The sequence below is a fragment of the Euprymna scolopes genome, chromosome 6 (genome assembly GCF_053919585.1).
Source record: "Euprymna scolopes isolate OS-2025 chromosome 6, ASM5391958v1, whole genome shotgun sequence".
Classification (NCBI taxonomy): Eukaryota; Metazoa; Mollusca; class Cephalopoda; order Sepiida; family Sepiolidae; genus Euprymna; species Euprymna scolopes.
The window spans coordinates 19,136,785-19,142,635 of record NC_136487.1 but is presented as its reverse complement, the minus strand read 5'-3'; the positions used below and the strand labels follow the sequence as shown (position 1 = coordinate 19,142,635).

At 29.2% G+C, this 5,851-nt stretch overlaps 1 protein-coding gene across 1 annotated transcript in view; it reads left to right on the top strand.

Moving 5' to 3' along the window:
- Positions 1–1,355: 1,355 nt before the first annotated feature.
- The window catches only part of LOC145278302 (uncharacterized), a 142,220-nt gene continuing 137,724 nt past the window's right edge, over positions 1,356–5,851 (top strand). Inside the window, exon 1 of the mRNA XM_080130595.1 lies at positions 1,356–2,449. The gene's annotated coding sequence lies outside the window, so the exon portion shown is untranslated. The remainder of the gene's footprint in view (positions 2,450–5,851) is intronic.

The following is a 5,851-nucleotide window of genomic DNA, read 5'->3' as shown; positions in this document are numbered from 1 at the left end:
TCTGACACTACACCCCCATGTGCACCCACCTCCCCACCTTCGCCGACAAAAGAAAAGGTTCCTTTTTACTTTTCTTACTCCGCATCATCACCATCATCACCAGCATCATCATCATTATTATTAGTATATTTCATTTAGTTTGTTCTTATTTTGTATAACTGCTTTTTTTTTATCTGTTATTTTTGTCCCTTCTGAACTTTACTTATGTTCTGCGTATGTGTTTGTATTTTCACTTTTCCTTACTTTTTCTGCACATATATATATATATATATATATATATATATATATATATATATATATATATATATATATATTAAATGCAAGTTGTTCTCTGTATGTTATATTTTAACCTTTCCTGATTACTTTTACGTATATATATATATATATATATATAATGTGTGTGTATGTGTGTATATATATTATATATAATGTGTGTGTATATATATATATATATATATATATATATTGCGTAAATTGCTGTATTTGTAGAATGTATGTAAAAAAATATATATAGATATATCAAATTCAAATATTTATTTACATTCAAACTTTACTTTTAATCTCTGGTGTATATATAAGTATCATGTGTAAATATGCGTGCATATATTTTTCACTCTTTCTCTCTATATATATCGTGTATATATATATATATATATATATATATATATATATAACATATATGCAAGATGTCTATATTAATTATATATATATGCATATGCATGCAAATGTGTTATATGTATATATCAGTAAAAAGAGAGAGGAAAGTTCCACAGATAAGTTAGGTAAGGTTACGTGTTTCCCTCACCCTTCTACTGTTCTCACATGCTTTCTTTTCTTTTTTTCCAGCCTTCGGCATTTTTTAAAAACTTTTTCGTTGCTTTTTGTTTTGATTGTAGTTTCTTGTGGGTTTTTTTTTTCTTTTCCTTTTTTTTACAGTAAAGTCTATGTTTGTGATCTGCGTATAAGACAAAATAAAACATTTCTCGCGGAATTGAGAGAGGTGTAGAGAAAGAGAGGGAGGGGTATGAAGTAAGAGTGGAAATTGAAAGTAATAAAGAAAGAAGGAAAGCAAAAAGGATACTGAAGAAGGGGGAAAGGCGGATGAGGAATAGAAAGAGGAGGAGTTTAAATGGTAGATAAAAACAGAGAGGCACGAAAAAAAAAATGCTGATTGCGAACAGTAAAAGTATTTTTCTATCTGTCTGTCTATTTTACTGACCAAAGATTAATGGCTGGTTGGGAGGTATTAAAATAAATAAATACAAAAGAAGAAAACGAGAAAATAGTAGAAAGAGAACGAGTCTTTATTATTTTTACTTATATTTCTTTTTATTATTATTATTATTTTATTTTTTGTTCAAATCTTATTTTTTCACTCTAGTTATGTTTTGGTTTCTTTGGTTTAGTTCCTTCTTTTTTTTTATAGTTATTCCTTAAGTAGTTTTTTTTTTCTTGGCGGCGTATCATTTATTTAACCATCAGTATGCCAGTTAGCTTTAACAAAACAATAATAGTCAACATTCGACAACGACCCGCAAGGCTTGTAGTATATACATAAATGCAAAAAAAAAAAAGAAGAAAGAAGAACCGAAATAGAATAGAATACGCGTGCAATAACATTCTATCCCAAAGAACATTTTCATTCACTTCGCGACGGCCATTCGACTGATGAAGAGAACCATCGCTTTCGTCACATCATCCGGTGAGGGTTTCTCTTAGACATACATATTTTAGCTGATCAACATGAACAGCTTTAAATATACTGATATTGTCATGTTGCCTTAATCTACCCACCATCTGACTATTTAGTGACGTAACTTATAATCTTTAAGTCCCACACGATCGTTTTTGCACTTTCACTACTTGTCTACCTTCCCGTTTTGCTACCAATCCACCCATCTACCTGTCTTGTTATATACTTGACTTACCTATTTGTTTGACTTATTTGCATACTATAACGACGAATACTAATTACTTCCGTTGTGGTTTGAAAAATAAAAACAACGATTTTACGGAGGACATAACGAATAACAGTAACTAATTACACGCAGTCTTAACAAGGTTGTTAATTGACGCACAAAAGACATCCATTGCAAAAACGACAGTGATGGTGTTATGAAATATATGAAGTTAAATATATATTTATATATGTTTTCAATTTGTGTCAGCAAACTGGAGAAGGTGACTTTCAGGAGGTAACAGAAAAAGAAATTATTTTTGTCTTTTTTTTTCTTTTTTTTTGGTAAACAGAGTGAGAGAGAAAGCTTATCAGAACTTCAAATATTTACGATTCATCTCAGCTGGGACGAGATAGGTAAAGATGAGACAAGAAGTAAGAGAAGCAATTGACTGTCTTTGAACCAAACGAAACCAGCACTAAAAAAAAAAAAAACGGGAATCATTTACCGCCGTGAGGGACAATTTTCCGGATTTACGACTCAACATAAAGGTGCGTTCCATTATTTTGTTTGTGTACCATTCTATTTGAATATAATTAATTTGATTATGTTAATTCCACATAAAATATATTACGCAATATAATAATTTGCATATGTGTGAACGACACCAATGTCGAATACATTAGAAGATTTTAAGAATCCCTTACATCAAACGTTACAAAAATTTGTTCATTGAATCATGTCCTATTCTGACCTCCAAAATGTGTATCTTTTGCAATTGTTTATAGAACTATTTTAACTACTAGCATACCGCCCGGCATTGCCCGGTCGTAAAATACTCATTAATTTTATAATTTAATTCATACAGAAATTGAGACATGTGCATGCGAGTATTATGTTTTTTTTTTCTGAACAGTTCATTTCTTGTAAGTAAAAAAAAAAAAATACGGGTGTTGAGATCGAAACCAAAACCTAAAGACAGTGAGTCAAGTACGATAACCATTAGGTAGGCTAACATAATCTTTGAAAAGTGTTTTCAAACCTATTTATTCTTAACATAAGAAACCTGTAATGTGAACGATCTACGCATGCGCATTCGTGAAACAGTTAGAAAACAGATCAAATACGATTACTCCCATTTACTATTTTTTCAATTTTTACTAAATAGCAGCCGTTTTTGTCGGAATGAAAACCTATTAAAAGTTTTCAATACATCTTAATATCCTATATACCAAGTATCAAGTATGTATATCAAAAATTCGTTGAGCATGTATGTTGAGAAGTGTCCTCACACTCACACACATTTTCACTTTTATATATAGATTTTAGGTTTGCAACGAATTTTGTTTTTTATTTAGATGTGTATTAATGGAACTTTTGTCTGAGGAATGGCAAATACAAAAATTATACAAAAAAAAGATGAGAAACATGAAAGTAGGTTACTTTTCTGTATACTGTTATATTGCTTTAAACGGGTTCAAGTTTTGTTTTTGGATGCGTGTAAATAATTAGTTTAGAATTCCTTTTCTGTTCTCATCTTGGGTGTTTTTCTCAAAACCTGTTGGCAGATATAACATCTTACTGTCTTCACGTGCATCGTTTTGCACTCGGGAATCTTTATGTCGAACTCGGAAATCTGGACTCAACGCCTAACGTTTGCAAGGACCTGTATTCAACGAATGATATATTAAGTAACAAGCGGTTCTAAATGGCAGTCTTTCTGGGGGTTGAAGGTTCAATCCTCAGTATGGGTGATATTAAAATACAATTAGAACTCATGCAGATTGTAGAGTATTACAAAGTTTTTGTAGTTCGACAAGAGGAAGCTGCAAAAGATTGGATGTTACATCGAGTAGAACACTGTAAAAATAACAAACAAAATGAGAACAGTAGTCCGGACAATCCAAATAAAATTAACTAAACCTTATTTTGTTTTTATGTAGTTAACTTTTCTATTGCGTGAATTGTAGTACATAATTACTTTTTTTTATTTGGGACTCAACACTTGTTAAGGCCCGAAGGCTACTCGAGGATAAGGGTTAATTTCTGTAAAGTGGTATTGTAGCAATCGTTAATGGTGTAAATTGGGTAGAATTTGACTATATACAATAACTTGTTTACATTAGATTTTAAAGCTACGACGTTGCATTCTACCGGGAAGTAAGCCAAGGAAACAGTGTTTCACTTTCAATTTTCTTTGATGGCATCCATATTCGACGAATGACATAAGTCGTCAGAAAATATAAAGCGAAAGGAAGTTGTTTTGAATTGTAGAAATCATAATTTCACGTTCAATATAGTAACCGGATGTACAGATTAAGGTATGTATGTATTTAAGTGTCTTTGGGAATCACAACGTAAATAGTTTTACGATTTTCCTCGCAATAAACTGGAATATTTGTCATCTATTTTTTTTTTTTTTTCATTATGCATGTGGTTATGCTCGATTCAACTGATAATACATTTTTATGGTGTTCACTATTTTAATAATTAAATGAACCAGGATTCTTTTACGCACATATTTGTTTATTTGTTTACGATGATCTGTTTTATGTTACCTAATCATGGTTTGGAGGAAAAGAATGCTTAATGTATTCAAGAGTGATAACTAATAGGTTTAACGAGATTATTAAGATTGCTCGATAAAAGACTAGAAAGATATAGTTATATTAATATAAACAAATTCACATAGTCGTGGCACTGGTCATGCTAATTTTTCGGACCAATAATCAGCTAAGCAGGAAGTCTTCGTGGGGCTACTTAATAAAAAGTTGCTTTCCACATAAGAAACAAGTGCTCAATATATAAATATATATATTGAGAACTGGTTTCTTATGTGGAAAGCAACTTATATATACATAAAGACAGAGAGATGGACAGACAGACGGACAGAAAAACAAAGACAGAAGGAAATGTAGTTATTCGATCCATACCATATTTTCCAAGGTTTTCCAAATATTTAATGTTTGAGAAATGACTTACATATTGATTTTATTTCCTTTTGAATAATATAAATAAAATGATTACCCAATTTTTATGAGAATCTTGATATGTGTTTAGGTATATAAATACACGTATATGTATACGTGAATTATATATACAAATACATATATATATATATATGCATGTGGATGAATATATATATATATATATATATATATATATATATACATAAGCATGAATATATATACGTGTGCATAAATATATATATATATGTGTATATATATATATATAACTACTTAATTTACTCACATAAAATTAATATACGAAAGTATAGATTTATGCGTAAACGTTAAGTATTTACTTCAAAAGTGCTCAATACGTAGGTAGAGCTAGTTAGTAAATTATAAAATTTACATGGCGATTAAGCTACACTGAATATTTCGCGTTTCATCACTCTAGGATTCTTCAGGTAATATAACTTACTATATATATATATATATATATATATATATATATATATATATATATATATATATATATATATATATACGTGTACACGTAATATGTACATGTGCATAAGAAACAGAAAATTATATATAAACATACGCATGGGGTTCTTATAAAAATAAAAATGAACATATATGTACAATACATATGTATATATATATATATATATATATATATATATATATATATACATATATTTATATATTTGTACATAGTTTAACACTAATGAATGTTTTCGTAATAAACTAAAATTGTGTGTATATATATATATATGTGTGTGTGTGTGTGTGTGTGTATATGTATGTATGTATGTATGTATGTATGTATGTATGTATGTATGTATGTATGTATATGTGGATTATTGTTTAATCACCTATCAATTTTAAATATTCCAAAAATTTGCATATCTACATATCTGAGTAGCTTCGTATGTTTATATAAACACACACATACATACAAGTGTATATATATATATATATATATATATATATATATGTTTTGAA